We start from the raw sequence: 25,537 nt of genomic DNA, 5'->3' as shown, positions 1-25,537 counted from the left end.
AGAAGGGGGGACATTATGGTGTTACCGTGTACCTATAACATATTTAAAAAGTATGCCTTAACCCAGTGGTGTCAAAGTCACGGCCCTACAGCTGTTGTGGAAGTACACATCCCTACATGCCCTGCCACAGATTTTATATAATGGATCGCTAAAATCTGTGGTAGGGCATGCTGGGAAGTGTAGTTCCACAACAGCTGGAGGGCCATGAGTTTGACACCACTGCTAAACCCCTTAATGCCCATTACATGTAATCACAACCCACCACCTAGCATCATGCCACACCTCTTCCCTTAGCCCAAAGCAGATTAATCTTGCACCTCCTCTCCCCTCCCTCGCTTTCCCCCCCCCCCCCCAAGACATACTCTTCGCCAGTCGTGACCGAAGAGTGCACTCACATAGAATCGGTCGCAGGTGGGGGTACTGCAGCATCTGTCGGATAGGGCACCTCTCTCCTCCTCAGCGTCGTTCCCAGCAGCGTTGGGCTGTGTTCTCTGCCGCAGCGCCCTGGGGGCGGAGTTGGGGCAGCTGTCTCCCCGCCTGTATCCTTCCCGTCTATGTTGGGCGGTGTCCTGAGCAACGTCCTGGGGGTCCTCAGTGGCAGCAAGGTTTTAGTAGCATCCTGAAGGGGAGGGAAGAGGAGGAAAACATCCATATTTAAAAAAAAAAAATGCTGGTCTACAACAGTATGTAAAAATAGCGGCATAGTGAGTTTAGGAGAATCCTGTTCAAAAACTTGCAAAGAGATGGTGCCAGTGTGCACGCTCAGAGAGCAGATAAAGGGCGGGAAGGGGATTAAAAATAGGTCCTGGCATTTAAAGTACACAGGCCCACCTTGGTGTCAATAGTGTCAACACATTTGTGCGCGAGCGCTCAGGAAAAGAGGGTGTGGACACTCAAAATTGGCCTTGTGTAGTGTTCCACACCATATACCACTTCTACACATTCTGCAACAAAATAATAGACTCCATTATACTTGCATCTTACACATTATGCCAAACGTATTGAGCCAAAATTCACATAATGCCACGCGGATTGAGCCAAAATTCACATAATGCCACGCGGATTATTCTTTATTCCCAGCGGTGGCAGGCGGCATTTCAAGGAAAAAAAACCTAACCCCATTGCACCTACCCCACACTGTCCCCCATCGCACCAGCCCCACACTGTAGTCTCCCATCACACCAGCCCCACACTGTAGTCTCCCCATTGCCTCCTCACCCCCTCTCCTCTGCTCCCCCTTCTCCTCTCCTTCACTTTCCCTCCTCTGCTCCTGCTCTTCCTTCTTCTCTCCTCCTCCTCCTCCTTTCCTCAGCTCCCCCACCACCTTCTCATCTACTCTCCATCCTCCGATCCCCCTCCTCTCCTCTGCTTCCCCTCCTCCTCCGCTTCCTCTATTCTGCTCCCTCTCCTCTTCCGCTCCTTTGCCCCCTCTCCTCTTCCACTCCTCCGCTCCTTCTTCCCTTATCCCCCTCCTCTCCCCTGTTCTCTCTTTCCCCTCTATCTCTCTCCTCCTCACCAATTTCCCCACAACTCACTCTCTCTCTCCCTCTTCCCCTCTCTCTCTCCCTCTCTCTCTCCCCCCTCTCTCTCTCCCCCTCTCTCCCCCTCTCTCTCTCCCCCTCCCCCTCTCTCCCTCTCTCCCCCCCTCTCTCTCTCTCTCTTTCTCCCCCCTCTCTTCTCTTCCTGCACCCCAGCACGAGGTCACCGGCAGTCTGAAAGAGAGATAGAGAAGTGTGGGGAAATTGGTGAGCAGGAGAGAGATAGAGGGGAAAGAGAGAGCAGGGGAGAGGAAGATAGGGGTTGTGGAGGAGGGGGAAGTGGAGGAGAGGAGGGGGATCAGAGAAGAAGGAGCTGAGGAGGAGTGGAGGTGAGGAGGAGGGGGGCAGAGGAGGATGGGGAGCAGAGTAGAGGAAGAGTTAGAAGGGAGAGCAGAAGAGCAGTGGAGGGGGAGAGGGGGTGCGGAGGAGGGAAGCATAGGAAAGGAGGAGGGAAGCAGAGGAGAGGAATCGGAAGAGAAGGAGGTGGTAAGGGAGCGAGGATTCAGTATGAAATCACGACGCCGGAATCCCGGCGTTCAAAATCCCGACAAGGGGGGGGACGTGGATCGTCCCCCCTTGCGGGCTCGCTGCGCTTGCCACGGTGGTAAGGGAGCGAATATATACACACATATACGTATACACACACACAGATGGCGCCATCAATTTTATTTTAAACAAACAAAATAACAGAAGGGGGGACATTATGATGTTACCGTGTACCTATAACATATTTAAAAAGTATCCCTTAACCCAGTGGTGTCAAAGTCACGGCCCTACAGCTGTTGTGGAAGTACACATCCCTACATGCCCTGTCACAGATTTTATATAATGGATCGCTAAAATCTGTGGTAGGGCATGCTGGGAAGTGTAGTTCCACAACAGCTGGAGGGCCATGAGTTTGACACCACTGCTAAACCCCTTAATGCCCATTACATGTAATCACAACCCACCACCTAGCATCATGCCACACCTCTTCCCTTAGCCCAAAGCAGATTAATCTTGCACCTCCTCTCCCCTCCCTCGCTCCCCCCCCCCCCCCCAAGACATACTCTTCGCCAGTCGTGACCGAAGAGTGCACTCACATAGAATCGGTCGCAGGTGGGGGTACTGCAGCATCTGTCGGATAGGGCACCTCTCTCCTCCTCAGCGTCGTTCCTAGCAGCGTTGGGCTGTGTTCTCTGCCGCAGCGCCCTGGGGGCGGAGTTGGGGCAGCTGTCTCCCCGCCTGTATCCTTCCCGTCTATGATGGGCGGTGTCCTGAGCAACGTCCTGGGGGTCCTCAGTGGCAGCAAGATTTTAGTAGCATCCTGAAGGGGAGGGAAGAGGAGGAAAACATCCATATTTAAAAAAAAAAAAAATGCTGGTCTACAACAGTATGTAAAAATAGCGGCATAGTGAGTTTAGGAGAATCCTGTTCAAAAACTTGCAAAGAGATGGTGCCAGTGTGCACGCTCAGAGAGCAGATAAAGGGCGGGAAGGGGATTAAAAATAGGTCCTGGCATTTAAAGTACACAGGCCCACCTTGGTGTCAATAGTGTCAACACATTTGTGCGCGAGCGCTCAGGAAAAGAGGGTGTGGACACTCAAAATTGGCCTTGTGTAGTGTTCCAGGTACTTGTGGAGTATCACGGCTCCCATCGTATGGCATCGTATGCCATATGTAGTGGCATACGATGTCATACGATGCGATGCGATGTTTTACCGATTTTTGAGCATTTTTGCTCAAAAATCGTATGCCATCGCATGGCATCGTATGCCATATGTAGTGGCATACGATGTCATACGATGCAATACGATGTTTTACCGAGCCCGAAGCGTGGCGAGCGCAGCGAGCCCCGCGAGGGGACGCGGATACCTGTAAAGCCCGCGAGGAGACGCGTATAGCTGTGAAGGTATCCGCGTCCCCACGCGGGGCTCGCTGCGCTTCGGGCTCGGTGGCTCGCTGCGCTCGCCACACTATTCTATTCTCAACTCCACGCCGACGTGGATAGTGGGGGTATGAAAAAGGTCGTAGGACGCGTACCGCCGCCCCTCGCGGGCTCGCTGCGCTCGCCACGCTTCGAGTTGACGTTGATAGTGGGGGTGGTGCACTATGAAAAATGGCATTTGGGGGCATTTCACTACTTTAATACACATTTCAATGCATTCTGATGCATTTCAGTGCAAAATCGGGTGCCATCGCATCGCATCGGATGCCATTGTATGGCATCCGATGCGATCGCATACGATTTTTGAGCTAAAATGGCTCAAAAAAAATCGGTAAAACATCGTATCGCATCGATGGCATACGATGCCATGCGATGTTTTACCGATTTTTCACCATTTTTGCTCAAAAATCGGTAAAACATCGTATCGCATCATATGACATCGTATGCCACTACATATGGCATACGATGTTATCCGATGTTTTACCGATTTTTCACCATTTTTGCTAAAAAATCGGAAAAACATCGTATCGCATCGTATGACATCGTATGCCACTACATATGGCATACGATGTTATCCGATGTTTTAACGATTTTTGACCATTTTTGCTCTAAAATCGGTAAAACATTGTATCGCATCGTATGACATCGTATGCCACTACATATGGCATACGATGTTATGCGATGGCATACGATTTTTGAGCTAAAATAGTCAAAAATCGGTAAAACATCGCATCGCATCGTATGCCATCGTATGCCACATGCTATGCGATGCGATTTTTAGCATACGATCTGCATACGATGCAGGTCGTGGGAGCCGTGATACTCCACAAGTACCGTGTTCCACACCATATACCACTTCTACACATTCTGCAACAAAATAATAGACCCCATTATACTTGCCCCTTACACATTATGCCAAACGTATTGAGCCAAAATTCACATAATGCCACGCGGATTGAGCCAAAATTCACATAATGCCACGCGGATTATTCTTTATTCCCAGCGGTGGCAGGCGGCATTTCAAGGAAAAAAACCCTAACCCCATTGCACCTACCCCACACTGTCCCCCATCGCAGCAGCCCCACACTGTCCCCATCGCACCGGCCCCACACTGTAGTCTCCCATCACACCAGCCCCACACTGTAGTCTCCCCATTGCACCTGCTCCACACTGTAGTCTCCCCATTGCTCCAGCCCGCACTGTAGTATCCCCATTGCAACAGCCCCACACTGTCACCATCGCACCAGCCCCACACTGTCTTTCATCACATTTTCATCTGTCTTTCAGCCCCACACAGCATAGCTCTGCCCCAACACTCATGAAGCACCGCCTACATGTTTTGATTGGCCCACAATCCAATCAGTCAAAGAAAATGGATCACCATCAATAGGTAAAAACATTGATGGTCATCCATTGCATAGTGTGCCACAATCAATGGGCAGTTGCACTATTGTCATCAATTGCAAAGACGTCCATCCCTAAAGCTGTGCACACACAGTGCAAGTGAGCCTCTGTGCTAAGCTTGCAGTTAAGCACAGATGGCTCAGCATTGTGTGCTGAACAATCTGTCAGGGCCAGTGTTCTCTGGTGTGAGAACATTGGCGATGACTAGATTTATAACTGGATGCAGTGTAAATCTAGTCAAGCAACAGCGACGCGCGGGACCGCGCAATCGTCATCACCAGAGGGTATACACATGGAGTGATCCTTTTTTCATTTCTAAGCGATCTAGTCAGATCACTTAGAAATAAGCCTCATATCCCCCTGGGCGGGATGTATTAATGTAAATCGCCAGCCGCCGCGATGCTACCGCATATGTACTAACATATGCGGCTAGCATTGGGTTGCGGTGACGGAGACCCCCGCGATACCTGTAATGTGGTGTGCGGGGGTCTCCGTCACATCCTGGCGGCTGTCAGTGTCCCCCTGCCTCTCCTCCTCCCGGCTGTGACACCTGCTGAGGGAGGAGTAGATCGATGGAGGATGGGTCGCAAGGACGGCGGGCGGCGATAGAAGGAAGCCGGACACACAAATATACCGGAGAAACGCGTTGAGCTTACACTGAGCAGACGGGGGTACTATCCATCCAGTGGACCTACTCATCTTTCCCTACAAATTGGCACCTTCTTCACCTAATCCTTCTAACGCTGAGGCTGTGGGATTTAGCCTGGTCCCTGAATTTGGATATCACGGTGAGCCATACATAAGGGGGATTGTACTAGTGGCCACACACAGTACTGGAAAATCCTGGTCCAGCACAAATCCTTGGATTACAAAAATTCTTATTCAAAAAACAAGGAGAATCAAGGATGGTAATATAATTACAATATTATACCCCAACAGCTGCTATTTGACTTTTAAATTCATCTTTTAGACATTTTTCTATATACCACCTATTGGTGATAAGACTGAGCCTACTCACCACCAGTCCTTTTAGCGCATTAATGTGAATTAAACTGTATTTGCATGTATTGATTATGTATTGTTTATATATATGTTTTATAGTAAAAATTTATTATTAATTTTATACCGTCCATTATTGTTTTTCTTGTTTCCAAACAACCAGCGCCAGTACAAACCAATATCTTTCTTCTTACATATATTTGGGGCTGACTACCCCAGTACCGGCTGCTGTTAATTGCGCACCATACACCACTCCTCTTTTTCTTTGTATATCAGCAATCATATTGCCCAGTGTCCCGTTTTGTGAAAACGGGAGCGCGCACCCGGCGATTTATCGCTGGTGCACACTCCAATCACTGGCAATATGGTCGCTCAGCAACCATATTCCCAGCTATTTCAGCCCCTATCGCCCCCGTGTGTACACAGCATAATCGCCCCCGGATGACGTCAGCGAACCGGGACCAGGGCGGTCTTTTCGTATGGGCTTAATGGGCACTTGCTCTGGGGCCCCAGGTGTATAAGGGCCATACTCTGATAGCTCAGGATCCCCTTTTTCCAGGGATACCAGAATTTTTAAAATCGGCCCTGGGGAAATGGAGATATCCAACTTCAAAGCAGCAGTCCACATCTGACCTGTTAATTGCACTTCCCAGTCAGAATTCTCAGGTTCTCTCTGACTTAAGGTGCCCATACACGTCTCGATGCGGGCGTGCATTTTGAGCTTAAATAGCACGCATCGCATTCATCCTTGTACATGCGTTGTGCATACAATGCGATGAAAAGCAAGTACAAAAAGTATGTGCAGCACATACTTTTCTCTTTCAATGGTCCTGGTGACACAGCTTCACATTGGGATGTAGGAGGGTCCGCAGGAGCCAGGCACCTATCCTAAAGCTTTTGGAGGGTAGGCTCCTCCCCTACTGCATCCCAGACTCCTCAGTTCGTGTTAGGTGCCCACTGGAGTGGGTGCTATTCTAAAGGGCTGCCGGAGCAGCCGAAGGAGTAGAGTTAGTTAGGGTTTTTATTATTTTATTAACTTTTACACTAGCTAGGTAGGCACAGTGTGAGGATTCTCATTAGTGAATCCTCACACTGCTAGCACAGCAGGAGCTGACAGAAGCGCGTCCTGTCAGCTCACTGTGCACAGGGGAGACGCTGCCTGGCCTCCCTGTGCAGCGCTTACAGCTTCTTTTAAGAAGCTACGAAAACTCCACAGAATGATACTGAGCGCTGATTACCTATTCTACCGACTGTCCAGGATACACAACCAGTGTCCAACATACAAATTCTCAGTTGAAGTAAAAAAAATTGTGACATCTAGTGGTGCGAATAGGAACTGCAGGCAATCATCCCGATCATCCCTTTTTGTGATCATTCTTTTAGTACATCCGCAAATGGTGCCCTGCATACACAAATACATCCACTATAACCACAAACCCTAGCATACTACACATCCTATACATAGCGAGTCTACCACATACCGACATCCTAAAAAAGAAACCTCCTCTATTACCCATAACGCCCAGCATAAACACACAACAGCGCACATATACCTGTACCACAGCCGCACAGCATCTGCCATGAGCCTGACGTCTGCCTTGTGTCCCGTGTCCTCGGCTCCTGCAGCAGGAGGTGCTGGGTCGTCCTCTGCTCCGCCTGTTGTGCTGTTCTGGGTCGGCCTCTGCTTCCACCCCCGGCTCCTATCAGGCTGGGGATCCTCCTCTATCCTCTCCTCCGCTGGGCTGTCACCTGTCCTCTGAGCAGCTCCTGTCCTTGATGTTACATCGTGTTCTTAACTTACTTTCGGGCAGGCATCTCTAGGGGCAGCTCCGCACCACTGAGGGGGCTTCTACAGGTCTCCAGCTAGGGGTCCTTTGCATGTCCTCCAGTCCTGGTTCCTCGAGAGCGGGTGTCCTCCGCGGTGCCTGCGCACCTTGGTCTCCACTTGCTGCGTCCTCTATCTTCTTCGGAGCAACTTCAGGAGAATCCTCCAGCTGGGTGTGCTCCCAGGTAATTTACCCCCTCAGCACCTTCTTCCATGAGGTTCTAGTCTTCACCCTCTCGGCTCCTCCACAGGCAGGCACTATGTAGGACACCTCGGCAGCACACATCATTCTGTTCTCTCCGGGTTTGGGGCTCCTCCTGTGGTTGGCAGCTAGTGGGGGCAGCGCGGTTCCCTTCCCTCTGGCAGGTGGCAGCAGTAGGGGACTTGGAGGAGCCTGGCTCTCCTGGCGCCATTCCTGGTCTCACAGCTGCGCAGCCTCCGCTCCTTACAGGTCAGCAGCTCACAGCACTGCACAGGCCCTTGTCCTCTCCAGGGATCACCCTTCCCGGTGCCGGCTCTCTCTGTTGTGGGTTATGCATCGCTGCAGGACCGCCTCTGATCCCCCTGCCCTACCTCTCTATAGTCCCTGTCACTGGCTCACCCGCCATATCCTGTACTGGCTGTATCATATATTTTTATGTTTCTTTATACTCAAAGGCTATATATCCCCCTTCCCACACAGATTTAAGTTGCGACTATTTGACACAGTGGCTGCCTTGATAAAGGTACCAGCGGGGACCGAAACGTCAGAAGATCTTTCTTGCAGAAAATAAACTTTGGATTACCTCCTGGTTGTACCTCCATTGAACTACAGACTGGTGAGTGCTGTTTATTCCCCCAGTGGGGGTTCTTTCTGGTATCTATCTATCTAAGGAATTATCCAAGCAGGCAGCGGCACTCCGTGGGCTTAACAATGTGTTTATTGGAGGTGACCGACGTTTCGGGGACTGGATACCCCTTTGTCAAGGTGTACAACGCGTGCGGGTGACACAGCAAACATTTAAATACATACAGCATGTGCATACTCACCATTCCCGTACGTGGAGCGTCCCGGTTGCGTCCAGTGCGGCTTCCGGTGCGGGCGGATGTCAGTGGGCGGAGCCTCACTGCATCATCACGCTCCCCTCTGTTGTAGATGGGTTGCTATGGTGACCCCACCGTATCGCCCACTTCTGTATGACAACCTCCGCTCCAGGATCCGGGTTTGGCTTCTGCCTATAACAACACATAAATGGCACATAAATAACCTACATTAAAACAGTAAAACAATGTTAAAAAATGGTGCAAGTTTGAAGTGTAAATTTCAGATGCCACGGGACTACTGCCCGAGCAATGTTTAAGAAGTGATGTGAAGAAGATGTCACCGCATCTAGCGTGACAATTGTATGGTGTTAACACAGGGATCCGGACGGGTGTGTTACATATGGATCTCTGTATACAATAATAACATGGTCAAACTGATCGCTAATGATCATGTTTGTAAATCGGAGATGTCAGGCTCTAACACATGGGGGAGATGTGCTGTGGGATCTCTATGAATGTGAGAATTACAGGGGCGTGTTGTACCATAAATATCGGCTCCACAAGTGATATATATGCTTCATGTTGTCTTTGAGAACAGAACAGCAGTATAGCGTGTATATATATACTATGTATACATCGGGGGAAATGTACCAAAATGGATTCGTAAAAAATAGGTGTATTCGTAGGCAGAAATACGCCTATTTTTTACACATTTGTATTTTTGGGATTTACACACACTTCTTTGTATGTCAAACCGACAGATCGCAATACTATACTTAGACACAACAGCTCGCACCCACGCAACACGGTGGAGAGTCTCCCATACTCAGTTTTTGAGAGTATGCAGGATCACTGATACCGACTCTGAAACCCATCACCAACTGGACATCATGCAGCAGAAGTTCGAGGACAGAGGCTACCCCAGACAGGGCCTACTTAAAGCCAAGGCCAGGGCTCTGGCGTGTGAGCGCACCACTCTTATCACAGGTGCAACACCTAAAGTCATAAAGCCATGTATTCCATGGGTTAATGACTTTAGCTCTGCCAGCCGAGAAACCACCAGCAGAGTAAAAAACTGGTGGGAAATTGTGCGTTCGGATCCCGAGCTACCGGTGTTCAAAGACACCAAGCTGATGCCGAGCTACAAGCGCAGCCCAAACTTGAAGGACCTATTGGTCAAGACCGAGATTACAAATTTTGACACCCCTTCTAGACAAATCAGACCCACCAGAATGGGCTGTTACCGGTGCCTAGGCTGCACAACATGCAGCTTCATGACAGCCTGCACGGAAGTTGCACATCTCTATACGGGTAAAAAAAATTTAAATCAGATGGCCCCTCACGTGCACGACTAAATTTGTTATCTACATCATTTATTGTCCATGTGGAATACATTACATCGGCAAGACCGATTGTGCCATACGGGCAGCCCTTCATTCTGGCTCAGGGGAGCAACCAGTGACCAGGAATTTCGCCAAGGCCAAACATAACATGGCAATGATCAAATATAAGATCATAGACCACGTGCCGGCACACATACGGGGTGGCAACCGTTCCAAACAGCTTCTGCAGCTTGAGTCCAAGTGGATTTACAAAATGGACACACTACACCCTAAAGGCCTTAATGACACACTTGGCCTACATCATTTTTTGTAACCATTTTGGTCCACTAACACACAATCATGTCTTCCTTCTTCCTTTTCTCTCCCCCTTGTTAAAGGTACTTGTCATCCCACTGTGTGACACCAGTCCCCCAGCCTTATCGGTGTCCAGGTGACACACCAGGATAACATATAATATACAAGATGCTGGCATTCTGTTGTTGCAATTTCTGGCTTCTGGTGCTATGCGCATACAGTGATGCTGGCTGCATCACCCCACACAGGGCTGTTTTTGCTTATTATAGATACCCAGCAGGGACTCAGTATTTCTCCCTGCATTTAAACCACTCACGCCATAGGGTTTGCACCTCACCCAGCATATGCACTTTGACTTTTGCCCAGTACGGCTCCAATTAGGGGCCGCACGCAGTTATCTTTTTATACGTATACCCTTTTTTTTTTTTCCATCAACAAATTTTTATTGACACAAATTTATATATGGGGTACAGAAATGAAAAAAGGGGGGAAACATTGGGGGGGGGGGGGGGGGGACTGCAATCGTGGGTGAGAACAATATAAGACAGTTATAATTTGCCTACAGAGTTTTGTACATGACCATAACAGACATATTAGAACGCTACGCAGAGCGAACTGAACACAGGCATACAGATACAATTCAGTTATAGGGTTAGTCTAAGGTAGGAGAGCATCAGTTAGACCGGGGTGTGGGGTGAGGGGGGGTCTGGGTCAGACTCTGGGGTCTCATTCAGGCTAAACATGGTTGTTTGTCCAGACGTGGCTGAGGAGGGGACTCTAGTACCCTCTCTTGCAGACATATATGAGTGCCAGGGAGCCCATTTAGAGTGTGGCGAGGTGGGATTAAGGGAGTGGGGCTGGAAACCGGTTTCCATGAGGAAATGGTGGTATGTTTTTAGTATAACCTGGAGAAGAGGGGGGGGGGGAGGGCTGCTTCCATTGTTGAGCTAGGTTTGCTCTTGCCGCTATGAGGATGTGTCCGAGGACATATGTTGTCCCAATCGGGAGATCCTGTGGGTATACATGGAATAAAGCTAGGAGTGAGTCAGGGGCAAGGGTTAGTTGGATCACTTCCGAGATGAGTTCAAAAACTTCTCCCCAATATGCTCTGAGCTTGTGGCAAGACCAAAAAATATGGTAAATGGTACCTATATTCCCGCATTGTTGCCAGCACATATTGGAGCACGTTGGCCAAAAGGTGTGGAGGCGATCTGGGGTAAGGTAGAGGCGATTTATCAATTTGATGTGCATCTCCGAGTGATTAAGACAGCGGGACATTGTGTAAGAGGATAGGAATATCTTACGCCATTGAGGTCCGGAGAGCTGGATGCCCAAATGAGTTTCCCATTTTTTATGGGCAGGAGATTTAGTGAACTCCGCGGGGGTTATGAGTGAGTCGTACCAGAAGGAGATATCCCCTCTGGAGAGTGTCTGGGAGGGTCGGGAGAGGATCGTCTGGTGGCGGGGATCTATAGTGGGGCGGTTGGAGAAGTGGAAGTTCCACCAGTGTGCCACCTGGAGATAGTGGAGGTACTCGTGGGGGGGGAGGGAGTATGTTTCTTGGAGGTAGGGGAAAGGTCGGATTGAGTTGGCGTCGACTATATCTCCCAGAGCTGCGATCCCACTTTGTTTCCAAAGGGTGAGGTTAAGGTTGGGGATTAGTCTCGCCACGGTGGTGATAGGGAGGGTAGTGATAAGGGAGGTAGAGGCGCGCAAAACGGACAGTAGTTGGTCCCATGCATATAAGGTAGCGGTCGTTGTTGGAAGAAGGGAAGGTAGTGAGGGCCTGATGTGTTTTGGGATCTTAAGGAGGTCGTTAAGAGGGATATCGGGGGAGTGACATTGTTCAATGTCTACCCAGGCCCTATGGGTAGGGCTTTCAAAATAGTGTTTGGATGGGGCAAGTAGGCAGGCTACCTGATATTGGGATAGGTCTGGGAGATCGAGACCTCCATAAGCTCTTGGGATTGTCATTTTGGAGCGGGCCATAGCGGGGGGTTTGGATGCCCAAATATATTTTGTCAGAATAGAGGTGGCCTGTTGTAGGGATTTTTTAGGGAAAACATAGGGGATAGTGCGGAACAGGTACATTAGTTTGGGCAGGAGCGACATTTTAAATGCTGCCATCCTACCCATCCATGAGATTTCGTAGGCCAACCAAGATCTGGATAATGATGTAAGGGAAGCTAGGAGGGGGGAGAGGTTAACATCAAATACTGACGCCATGTTAGGGGGGATGTGGATACCTAAGTACTTTATGGAGGTAGTTTGCCAGTTGTAGGTGTAAGTGGTTTTCAGTAGGGGGAGATGGTCTGTAAGGTTGATCGGCAATGCATCAGTCTTGGATGTATTGAGTTTATAGTAAGATGCGGCACTGTATGCGGTTAGTATCTCGTGGACGTGTGGGAGCGTATGGATGGGGTCTGTCACGAATAGTAACACGTCATCCGCGAAGAGGCTTAGTTTATGCTTGTTGGGGCCCACCTGGAGACCAGGAATATTAGGGTTTTTGCGGATGGCTGTGGCTAATGGTTCAATGGAGAGGACAAATATTAGGGGTGAAAGCGGGCAGCCCTGCCTTGTGCCATTGGTGATGTTAAAAGGGGAGGAAAGAAAGCCATTGCTGAACACTCGGGCCGAGGGGGAGCTATATAGTGACATGATTGATGATAGTATGCGGTCCCTGAAGCCGAAACGGGACAGAACTTCCCGCATATATTGCCAGTTAAGGCGATCAAATGCCTTTTCGGCATCGAGTGAGACGAGAAGGAGATCTTGCTTAGCTGACAGGGAGTCTATTAAGTTAAAGACTCTCCGTGTGTTGTCCGGGGCCTGACGTCCCGGAACAAACCCTGTCTGGTCCGGGTGTATCAGCAAGGGTAAATAGAGATTGATTCGGGAAGCCATTAGTTTGGCGAAGATCTTGATATCACTGTTCAGGAGGGCTATAGGGCGATAGTTTTGGCACAAGGCAGGGTTCTTACCGGACTTCGGAATGGTAATAATTCTGGCTTCTAACAGTTCTGGGGGGGCGCGACCGAGCGAGGAGAGTTCGTTGAACAGGTCAGTGAGGTAAGGGGAGAGCAAGTCGCTAAAGGTTTTATAAAACTCTGTAATGAACCCATCTGGCCCAGGGGCTTTATAACCGACTGGACCTCTAATTGGGACCAGGGGGCGTTTAAGAGATCTAGTTGGTCCTGGGTCAGAGAGGGTAGGTGTAGGTTCTTGAGGAAACTATGGATAGAGGCAGGGGTGGGCTGTGGCGTGGAGGGGTCTTTGGAGAGATTGTATAGGTTGGAATAGTAATCTGCGAACTGGTTGGCTATATCTTTAGGGTTCTGTATTTTCTCTTTGTTGGGGGCTGTAATGTATTTAATGCGGTTTCTAGCGTGCTGGGCGCGCAGCTTCCGGGCTAGCATTCTGCCCGACCTGTTGCTAGCTAGGTAGAACCTGTGTCTTATTCTGTTTAAGGCCGATTGGGTACGGGTAAGGAGCATTTTCTGTAATTGGCTCCGTATCGAAGCCAATTCTACTTTCAGGGATTTAGAGGGGGCAACTTTGTTTTTGGCGTCCAGTTCCATTGATTTAGCCTCTAGGGCTTTTTGAGTTGCGGTGGCATTTCTCTTCAGAGTTGCCCCCGCTTGAATAGCAGCCCCTCTTGTGACAGCTTTGAAAGCACACCAGTGGTTGATCACCGAGGTATCTGTAGTTTCATTGTTGGACAAATATAGCTCCATTGATTTTTGGATGGTACTTTTGGCCGCTGGGTTAGACAGTAGATGGGGGAACAGGCGCCAGGGCCTAGGGGGGATTCTGGAGGGATGAAAGTTCCAATGCCACACCACTGGAGCGTGGTCAGACCACGTGATTGGGAGAATGTCAACTCCTACGGAATGTTGGAGGGACCACTTGTCGCAGAGGATATAGTCAATTCTCGAGTAGGTGTTGTGAACTTGAGAGTGGAAGGTGTATTCCCGTCCTGTGGGGTAGGTTATTCTCCAGGTGTCGTACAAGTCAAACTCTGAGAGGAGGTTACGGAAAGCTGTCGATTGATTGTCTGTATGAGATTGGTGGCTAGAGGGGAGATGGGATTTATCCAGGCGGGGGTCTAGTGCTAAGTTAAAGTCTCCCAGTAATATCAGGGAGCCCTTTGTGGTTTTTTGTATGAGGGTAAGGAGTTTACGGAGGAAGGCCACTTGGTTCGTGTTGGGGGCATAGATAGAGACTATTGTCGTAAGTCTGTCCTCTAAGTGGCCGGTTAGGATCAGATACCTGCCGTTTTTATCAGCCGTCTGGGAGTGGCAGGTGAAGGGGGTATTTCTGTTAAACAGAATAGCAACACCATTACGTTTAAAGGGTCCGTTAGCATAGAAAGCAGTCGGGTAGTTGGTATCCCTAAATATGGGTGGTCGGGGGGAGGCAAAGTGGGTCTCCTGAAGGGCCACAATGTCAGCTTTCTGTTTATGGAAGTATGATAATGCCATTCTGCGCTTATGGGGGGAGTTCAGCCCTTTGACATTTAGTGAGAGCAACTTAGGCATGGTAGAGTGTTAAAAAATGCAGGGAGGTTTTGAATACATCCATGGAGGGGGGGGCGCTGAGTAAGGGGGGTAGGTAGCGGGAGTGCAGTCCAGGGGGGGGGGGGAGGGAGCATGAGAGGGGTAGTATGTCGACAGGGGGGGAGGAGCAGGGATAGGAAAAGAAAAACAAAGGGTCCAGTATCTAGGACCCGCACAACTACTGCAGGGGAAAGGAAAGACATTTTCGTGCAGTAGTATAAGAAGAGGTTGGGGGTGGTGGCCTGGAGGCTCTGGTTATAGAGCGGAGGGAGATTGGCCACCCCTCCAATAACGACATTTTTAACTAAACAAAACATGCAATATAAAATATAAAACATAACGTATAAAATATAATATAACAGTCCACCTGAGAACTCAGGGGGGGAAACCAGCTATAACAGTAGTTAATTCCTGTCAAGGCTACGGGTGGTAATAAGGGAAATGTTCCCCAGCCAGTGGGGAACAGTAAACTGTAGGGAAGTAACGGAACCTTAAGCAGACTGACAATGTGCTGCTACAAACTGTGAGCGGCAAAGTCCCAGTGCACAGAGACCTGCACCATTGGTAGATAATGAAAGGTGATACTTATCATTGAAGCCTCAACCCGCAGTGGGGAGGTGGCGAAGGTCCACTGGCATGGGAAGTCCGTCATTAGGAAAAGAAAATGGAAGTCGGGAGAGGGACATCAAGTGTCAGTCCAATCCTGGCGAAGAGGTTGTGGGCGCTTCTGCCCCTGGGGGGCAGTGATGGAGATGTCCCATTCTAGCAGAAGTTTCACCCCGGCATCCAGGGATGATATTGTATAGGTGGTGTCTTCATGTGTGATGATCAGTTTCACCGGGAACCCCCACCTGTATCGGATCTCGTGGTTGCGTAGCGCCAGGGTAATAGGGGCAAACGATCTTCTACTGGCCAGTGTTGCGGGAGAGAGGTCTTGGAACACTTGGAGGCCTCCTAGTGTATCTGATAGTTTTGCGTCACGGGCCGCCTTTAGTATGCGTTCTTTCACTGTAAAGAAGTGGACCCGAAGCAGGGTGTCTTTGGGTAAATCGGCTGAAATCGTTTTGGGTCTTGGTAGGCGGTGGATACGATCGATGAGGAGATCCTTGGGGTCAACGGAGGGGAGGAGCCGACGGAACAGTGCTGTGGCATAACCTTCAAGCTCAGCGTTGGTCACCGATTCTGGGATGCCTCTGATTTTAATATTGTTCCTTCTGGATCTGTCCTCCAAATCGGCAAGTTTGGTTCTGTACTGGTCCATCTCAAGTTGTTGGCGGTCATAAGACGACACGAGAGCGTTGTGGGAAGTGACCAATTCCTCCATCTTCTTCTCTAAGTGGTCTGTTCTGTCGCCAATTGCCACTAGTTCCGTTTTAACCTCCCGAATGGCCAGTTTGAGGTCTCTGGCCAATTCAGCCTGGAATGCTGAAAAGACTTGGCATAATGACTTCACCGTCACCGGTTCGTCTGATTCCGCATCTATACCTGCTATTCCAGAGGGGGGGCTGAGCTCTGGTGGGGCACTCGGGTGGTTGTACCCTTGTTTCAGCGGGCTTGGTTGAGGTTGGGGGGATTTTCTAGCAGGCATGTTGATCTTGGTGGGTGCGACCTCCCTAGGCCTTTTTGGGGGCATGACGGTGGTCGGCACTGTTTTAAATATGTGGAAAGGAAATAGAGATCAGACACTGTGGGGGCTCCTGTAGCAGTTGTGTTTTCACATGAGGGTAGGCAGGCTGTTGTCGTCACGGAGAGGTAGCCGTGTAATTACATCGGTCACATTAGGCTCTGATATGTGGCTTTGGCGAGGGGGGATTGAGGAGAGGGAACGAGAGCAGGGTGGACTTTGTGGAGCCCGGTCCCAAGGGGGAGAAAGTCGCCTCAGCACACAGTTCCCAGTGGGGCTAATTCAGGGGGCCCAAGCGCTCCTGTTCAGGCGGTGCAGTGAGCTCCGTGATGTGGGGGGAGCTGGGTGTAGTGGGGCTCAAGATGAGGGAGATTTGCGTGGCCCCTGAGGAGGGGGATGGTTTTTATGCCGCCGCCAGTGAGGTGCACAGGTTAATGGTAAGGACCTGGGGGGGAGGATGGCGGACACCTCGTGTGCGGGTGCTGCGTCAGTAGCTGAGGGATGGTGCCGCTGATATAGGGGGGGGGGGGGGTGACCCCCGGTAGATGTACCCTATACAGGGTGGCTCACCCCACACTCCGGTGTCCCTCCGAGTCAGCGGGGATGGTGCGGTGATGGCGGCGGGTGTCAGGCCTCCGTCTGCCTCCAGCGTCCAGGCACCAGCAGCCTGCGCGAGGGGGAGATGTAAAGATCGGGGCCAGGCGTCGGCGGGCAGCGGGCGGTGTTGTAGGGTGGCTGCAGGAGGGAGGACTGGGCTCACCAGTAGTCCGCGCCTCCCCTTCGCGCCGTCGCTCCGACTCCGGCTCCAAAATCGAGGTCCCGGCTTCAGTCCCCGGACCAGGCCGCAACCTGCGGCAGCCCTTAAAAGAGCTGCCCGGCTCCGCTGCCGTGGACCGGAGATGCCGGGGGGTGACTGCTGCACAGTGGGTGGCGGAGGTCGGGTCTGGAGGTGTCCGGAGGACTCGGAGAAGGCAGATAATTACAGGTACGCCGGGAGCTCTCTGTAACGCGTCCTTCCAGTCAGCGTGACAGGCCACGCCCCATACGTATACCCTTTTTAAATGTTCGTTTTTTATTATATATGTCTTCTCATTTTTAGCCACTAGATGTCACTATGTAGTCATAATATGGTCATGTCCACTTGTTTTTTTGCATTTTTTATTCACTTGCATCCTCTGAAGTTTTGTGTATGTATGGATGCCTTTGTTGCTTTATGACTTCTGTAGCACGATACTTGTATTCATGCTAATGTGAGCTGCAATCTCTTTCCCAGCCCACCCACGTCACCGCGGGATGACGACCGTGATGACGCGCGGTCAGCTGGACGCCGCCGAACGTGGTGACGTCACTGCTGTGCGCAGGACTCCGGAAACCGGCCCGTGGATGCTCGTGGGGGACGGCTACAGGGAGGGGGATCAGAGGCGGTCCTGCAGCGATGCATAACCCACAACAGAGAGAGCCGGCACCGGGAAGGGTGATCCCTGGAGAGGACAAGGGCCTGTGCAGTGCTGTGAGCTGCTGACCTGTAAGGAGCGGAGGCTGCGCAGCTGTGAGACCAGGAATGGCGCCAGGAGAGCCAGGCTCCTCCAAGTCCCCTACTGCTGCCACCTGCCAGAGGGAAGGGAACCGCGCTGCCCCCACTAGCTGCCAACCACAGGAGGAGCCCCAAACCCGGAGAGAACAGAATGATGTGTGCTGCCGAGGTGTCCTACATAGTGCCTGCCTGTGGAGGAGCCGAGAGGGTGAAGACTAGAACCTCAAGGAAGAAGGTGCTGAGGGGGTAAATTACCTGGGAGCACACCCAGCCGGAGGATTCTCCTGAAGTTGCTCCGAAGAAGATAGAGGACGCAGCAAGTGGAGACCAAGGTGCGCAGGCACCGCGGAGGACACCCGCTCTCGAGGAACCAGGACTGGAGGACATGCAAAGGACCCCTAGCTGGAGACCTGTAGAAGCCCCGTCAGTGGTGCGAAGCTGCCCGTAGAGATGCCTGCCCGAAAGTAAGTTAAGAACACGATGTAACATCACTAATGAGAATCCTCACACTGTGCCTACCTAGCTAGTGTAAAAGTTAATAAAATAATAAAAACCCTAACTAACTCTACTCCTTCGGCTGCTCCGGCAGCCCTTTAGAATAGCACCCACTCCAGTGGGCACCTAACACGAACTGAGGAGTCTGGGATGCAGTAGGGGAGGAGCCTACCCTCCAAAAGCTTTAGGATAGGTGCCTGGCTCCTGCGGACCCTCCTACATCCCAATGTGAAGCTGTGTCACCAGGACCATTGAAAGAGAAAAGTATGTGCTGCACATACTTTTTGTACTTGCTTTTCATCGCATTGTATGCACAACGCATGTACAAGGATGAATGCGATGCGTGCTATTTAAGCTCAAAATGCACGCCCGCATCGAGACGTGTATGGGCACCTTAAGTCAGAGAGAACCTGAGAATTCTGACTGGGAAGTGCAATTAACAGGTCAGATGTGGACTGCTGCTTTGAAGTTGGATATCTCCATTTCCCCAGGGCCGATTTTAAAAATTCTGGTATCCCTGGAAAAAGGGGATCCTCAGCTATCAGAGTATGGCCCTTATACACCTGGGGCCCCAGAGCAAGTGCCCATTAAGCCCATACGAAAAGACCGCCCTGGTCCCGGTTCGCTGACGTCATCCGGGGGCGATTATGCTGTGTACACACGGGGGCGATAGGGGCTGAAATAGCTGGGAATATGGTTGCTGAGCGACCATATTGCCAGTGATTGGAGTGTGCACCAGCGATAAATCGCCGGGTGCGCGCTCCCGTTTTCACAAAACGGGACACTGGGCAATATGATTGCTGATATGATTGCTAGCAATATATTGCCAGCGATCATATTGCCCCGTGTGTACGCACCTTTATTCCTAACAATTTAGCTGCACCCGTCATCTTGAAACGTGCACATGTCCCTTTGTTGATGAATTTACAAGACTGCCTAATTAGAGCAATAATTGATATTTGCGTGGAGATTAATAACAGTATTACAGACACACATGCTATGACCGATAACACACACGTAACTTATTTTTTTTCTAATGCACTTTATTTCACATTTATCACTTTTCACTTATGTTTTTAATATTTCGCTGTCCTTAATAAATGATTCAATAAATATCATGTTTTAGCCAATTCTCTGTTTCTTGGGTCACTTTATTAATGTACCTATAACATTAATCAGAACATTAATATATGCTAACCTAGATTGCCCCTTGTAGGAATACTTTATCTTTCTTTGCTTCCAAGTCTAATACATATTCCTGGGTGCGCCTCCCCCATTACCAATTGATACTTAGGGGGACATTTACCAAAATGGATTCGTAGAAAAAAGGTGTATTCGTAGGGAGAAATACACCTTTTTTTTACGAATTTGTATTTTCGGGATTTACAATCCCAAAAATACAACAATTCGTAGTCCTAAAGATGGAACATTCGTATTTGTAGTTACAAATACGAATGTCTACACCATCGATAGAATACGACAGAAATCACCATTCAAAAGAATGGTGGTTTCTGATTTACTAAGCAGCCGTATGGATAATACGGCTGCTTAGTGGTGTAAAACACCCACGCAAATACGACAGGAAAATAGAACACCATTTTCATGTCGTATTTGCGTTTTTGCCTGCACGGATCAGTCAGATCCGTGCAGGCTTCGGTGTAAAAAAATAGAAAAAAAAATAAATTAAAAAAAAAAACGGCGTGGGGTCCCCCCCACAGCCGAAACCAGCACCAGGCTGACAGAGCCTGGAGCCGGTAATTAAAAATCAGGGAACCCGACAAATAGGGGTTCCCCGATTTTTAACAACCAGCCCCAGGCTCCTGCTCTGGGGCTGGTTCCCAAAATACGGGGGACAAAATGACTAGGGGTCCCCCGTATTTCAAGAACCAGCCCCAGGCAAAACCAGCCAGCGGGTAATGCCACAGCCGGGGGGAGACTTTTTATGCAAGTCCCCCCGGCCAAAGCATTAACCCTACCGACCAGTCAGCCTGGCCAGGGGCCCTGGGGGAGTGGGGACCCCCCCAATAAAGGGGTCCCCCCCCTCCAGGACTTACCTGACCAGGCTGAAGCCTGGTGCTGTCCTCGATGCCCCTGGGCGGTGGGCATCGAGCTGATGGTTTTGTGTAAAAAATAGAATAAAAACCATTGTTTTTTACTGTGGCACTACAAGTGCCAGCAAGCCTCCCCAGCAAGCTGGGACTTGGATAACCACAAGTCCCAGCCTGCTGGGCATTAAAGGGCCCGCTGGGTCTTGTAGTGCCACCGTAAAAAAAATAGTTAAATAAAACACACTGACACCCGTTTTAAATAAAAGTTTAATACACACATTACATACATACTGATACTTACCTTTCTTGATCCCGTAGGTAGCCCTGGTCCTGATGTCCTGTGTCGTCCTCCAGGTCCATGTCGGCTGTCTGCGTCGTCCTCCAGGTCCATGTCGACGGTCCGTGTCGTCCTCCAGGTCCATGGCGGTGTCCGGGTCCGAAGAAATCCATGTTGGAGCTGTGGAAGGAAATCCTACTCACCTGTTCCTGCGCTGAAGAAGTCTTCTCTTGATCCGACGTAGTCCAGGTAATCTTCCTGCTGTCGCCGGTCCCCGCTGTCTGCGCTGTCTCTGCATCGCGCTGAGGAGAGATGCTGAAGTTTCATATTCGGCGCCTCTCCTCAGACTGAATTCTATTGGCCGCCTAGCAGGCCAATCAGGAGCCGACTTTCTCGGCTCCTGATTGGCCTGCTAGGCGGCCAATAGAATTCAGTCTGAGGAGAGGCGCCGAATATGAAACTTCAGCATCTCTCCTCAGCGCGATGCAGAGACAGCGCAGACAGCGGGGACCGGCGACAGCAGGAAGATTACCTGGACTACGTCGGATCAAGAGAAGACTTCTTCAGCGCAGGAACAGGTGAGTAGGATTTCCTTCCACAGCTCCAACATGGATTTCTTCGGACCCGGACACCGCCATGGACCTGGAGGACGACACGGACCGTCGACATGGACCTGGAGGACGACGCAGACAGCCGACATGGACCTGGAGGACGACACAGGACATCAGGACCAGGGCTACCTACGGGATCAAGAAAGGTAAGTATCAGTATGTATGTAATGTGTGTATTAAACTTTTATTTAAAACGGGTGTCAGTGTGTTTTATTTAACTATTTTTTTTACGGTGGCACTACAAGACCCAGCGGGCCCTTTAATGCCCAGCAGGCTGGGACTTGTGGTTATCCAAGTCCCAGCTTGCTGGGGAGGCTTGCTGGCACTTGTAGTGCCACAGTAAAAAACAATGGTTTTTATTCTATTTTTTACACAAAACCATCAGCTCGATGCCCACCGCCCAGGGGCATCGAGGACAGCACCAGGCTTCAGCCTGGTCAGGTAAGTCCTGGAGGGGGGGGACCCCTTTATTGGGGGGGTCCCCACTCCCCCAGGGCCCCTGGCCAGGCTGACTGGTCGGTAGGGTTAATGCTTTGGCCGGGGGGACTTGCATAAAAAGTCTCCCCCCGGCTGTGGCATTACCCGCTGGCTGGTTTTGCCTGGGGCTGGTTCTTGAAATACGGGGGACCCCTAGTCATTTTGTCCCCCGTATTTTGGGAACCAGCCCCAGAGCAGGAGCCTGGGGCTGGTTGTTAAAAATCGGGGAACCCCTATTTGTCGGGTTCCCTGATTTTTAATTACCGGCTCCAGGCTCTGTCAGCCTGGTGCTGGTTTCGGCTGTGGGGGGGACCCCACGCCGTTTTTTTTTTTAATTTATTTTTTTTTCTATTTTTTTTACACCATGCAGCCTGCACGGATCTGACTGATCCGTGCAGACTGCTAGAAATAATTCGTATTAGCAGCCGTATATACGGCCGCTAATACGAATCATTACACCATCGGAGGGTTACAAAGCAGTCGTATATGACTGCTTTGTAACTGATCCTCCGGAACACGACTTTGCATACGACTTAAACAGTCGTATGCAGTCGTAGGGAAAATACCAATACGAAAAACTAGGTTTTTCATATTGGTAAATTTCCCCCTTAATATAGTAATGCAGGGGTGAGATAGCTATACCAATTACAGGCCGTTCGGATTGATAGCCTCTATCTATTAACCTGTATCAGCGATATCAGATGGTCGACAGTCATCAGGTCGACATACTGCAAAGTCGACATGGGTCTAGGTCGACAGGTCATTAGGTCAACATGGTCTAGGTCGACTGGGTTTTTCACTGGATTTTCGGGGGGTTTTTTGAGCCGACATGTGCCGACAGGCGGAATTTCATGCCCTACCATCCACTAGGGCAGGCGTTCCCAACCACGGTCCTCAAGGCACACCAACAGTGCAGGTTTTAGTGATATCCAGGCTTCAGCACAGATGGATTAATCCAAATCACAGGTACTAATTAAGTCACCTGTGCTCAAGCCTGGATATCATTAAAACCTGTACTGTTGGTGTGCCTTGAGGACCGTGGTTGGGAACGCCTGCACTAGGGTGTGGTGGGAGAATAACATAGAGTGCCAAGCACAGCCAGACATGCGAGGGGATGCGGTGCACTTAATCCTGTGTCCATGTTGACTGTGTCGGCATTCGGGTAAAAAAAAAGTACAAAACCCCATGTTGAGCTAGACCATTTTGACCTAATGCTTTTTTGGACCAAATGACCTGTTGACCTTGACCCATACCTTGCAGTATGTTGACCTAATGACTGTCGACAATCTTTAGGTCGACCATATGATCCTTACCTGTTTCAGCAAGGGGTGTGAGGCCAATTTCTCTCCAGGGAATGGAGAAATATCTGTGTTTAGAGCCAGACTAGAATCACGTCTGCCCGCAGACAATAGATCGGGTATCATTTTTTTATTTTTTTTTATGTATGTTTGACAAAGGCCATACACTTCACTGGAGGCGAAGATCCGCAGACAAAGGCCAGAGCATACAGCTAATTGCTGCCGATCCTACTATTAAAAAAGAAAAAGGAATGTATTGTATACACAGAACATCGAACATGCCTTCCAACTTTTACCAATAGATCAGTGGGACCTGCATGCAGCTGGCCCTGGAAAGGGGCGGGGCTATGTGCAACGGGGGCGGGACCGGGCATCGAGGCCCCGGGTTTTCCATCCTCTTTGCCAGCGTACCCAGCCCCGTCTCTCCTTGCTGCGCACGGCACCTATCCAGCAATCACCGGCTGCTCCACAAAGCAGAGCAGCCATGATCACCTCCCCTCAAGGGACATCAGGGCAGGCTCCAAATAGCGGGACCATACCACTGTAATCAGGACAGTTGGTAAGGAATGCTATAAATACATTATCATGTAGCGCCTATTATTCCTGTTGTCCGACTCTACCTGTATGACTACATGTGAAGGAAAACACAGAGGCTGCTTCTTTTGCCCAACGTTTGGGAATTTATGATATTTTAGTTTTCGGAACTTGTCTCCTGTCCTACATAACAGTTTATAGACGCTGTGACCAGGGGTGAGGGTCATTAAGTCGACAGTAATTAGATCTTTTGGTCGGCAGTGAAAAGGTCTACATATGAAAAACATCGACCTGGTTTAAATTGATGCTGAAAACGGTCGACACAATCCAAAAGGCTGCATGAAAAAGGTCAACACAGGAATAGGTCGACATGAGTTATTAAAGAAAATTGTGTATGTGGAAATCTGCTGACACGGGCACTGTATAAGTGTACAGCGACACGGACACACAGCTCCAATTTCTATTCACTTTTTTCTTAATGCACTTTTTAATTTTAACCTATTTTGCCGTTTTGTGCCAATGAATAAACTGTATATTTAGAACAATTGGTCTGTACACAGACTCCGTCCTGCCCCCACTTAAAGTTATTCCTCCTGGTTATATATGGTGGCTAATTATTAATATTATGTAGTTTGAGCAGAAAATATTGTGGTATCAGTGGATGAGTCAAAAACTCAGGCTGCTCCCGGATCCGAAGGCGCTACACCCCACGCCCCTGAAACAGCAGACACTGGAGGAGGATTCGAACCCGTGGTGGCTCAGCCTGAGTGGCTGTCCCAGACGCTGAACTAACGGTACACGCCACTGTACCAGCCACTCATACACGGACTGTTCGTGTATCTCGTAGCTACAATGCAGTGACGTCATTCACGCTGTGCCGCACCATCGCCACCTATTGGCAGCTGCTGGAACTACACCTGGCACATAATGCATCGTCATCACTGCTGCTCCCCCTACATGAGCACTCTGCCGGCTGTTCTGATGGAGGCAGTCACTGACTGGGACGCCATGCCCCTGCGTAGAAGAAGCGGCTGGTAAGTGCACATGTGCAGAACACCCCCTGAGCATTGAGCAACCTGTGGGTGAGGACTGGAGCTCAGTCTGTATGTTGGTCATGTATGTGACTCCCACAGGGCTGCTGCATGGTGCTCCTGGGGATATCTATGTGTATGGGCATACCAGTGTATCCTCAGCAGCGCTACTCTATGGCTCAGGTTGTAATATCTCAGCCCCAGTGCTGTCTGCATTATTATACACTATATATTATCTATCTGCTTTCCCAAAGTGTGACACAGGTGTATATAGACCAGATTATAATCTATGGGAAGCCTCTGTGTGTATACCATATGTTCTCTCTCTGCTGCAGTAGCTATGCGCGCTTTGCTATGTTCTATGATAATAAACACATGTGAGTGTAATGGTAAATATGTGCCCGGCATGCCAATGTGGTGAGATACAGGTGAGCCAAACCGTACAGGCTAGCAAACTGCACATAGCCATTAGTGCAGATGTGGGATAACTGGGCATACTGTATATAGGCTGGGATCACTGCTGCGTTCAGGTGACACCAAGTACATGTCACCCGCCGGGATTGCTTGCTGGATGGTTATACAGGGATTATTGTCACATTAGTTATACTGTAGTCTAAAGTGTATACTGTATTATCTACCATCCTAATGGGGCATACACACAGGGGGCGGGATGTACTAAAGGGAAAATGTGATAAA

The 25,537-nt window shown here is 49.9% G+C and overlaps 1 long non-coding RNA gene across 2 annotated transcripts in view; it reads right to left on the bottom strand.

The window, feature by feature from the left end:
• The window catches only part of LOC146055997 (uncharacterized), a 41,710-nt gene that overhangs the window by 866 nt on the left and 15,307 nt on the right, over positions 1 to 25,537 (bottom strand). The window contains exons 2-3 of one of the 2 annotated variants that reach the window (XR_014469045.1): positions 2,621 to 2,844; positions 396 to 619 (exon numbers count right to left, since the gene is read on the bottom strand). This is a non-coding gene — a long non-coding RNA (uncharacterized LOC146055997). Of the gene's footprint in view, positions 1 to 395; positions 620 to 2,620; positions 3,298 to 25,537 lie in introns of those variants that run through there. The other variant, XR_014469044.1, reaches the window with a different exon arrangement.

This window comes from Crinia signifera, unplaced genomic scaffold, assembly GCF_055691185.1.
Source record: "Crinia signifera unplaced genomic scaffold, ASM5569118v1 HAP2_SCAFFOLD_685, whole genome shotgun sequence".
Taxonomy (NCBI): Eukaryota; Metazoa; Chordata; class Amphibia; order Anura; family Myobatrachidae; genus Crinia; species Crinia signifera.
The sequence above is the reverse complement of the archived record's forward strand: the minus strand, read 5'-3'. Positions and strand labels throughout refer to the sequence as shown.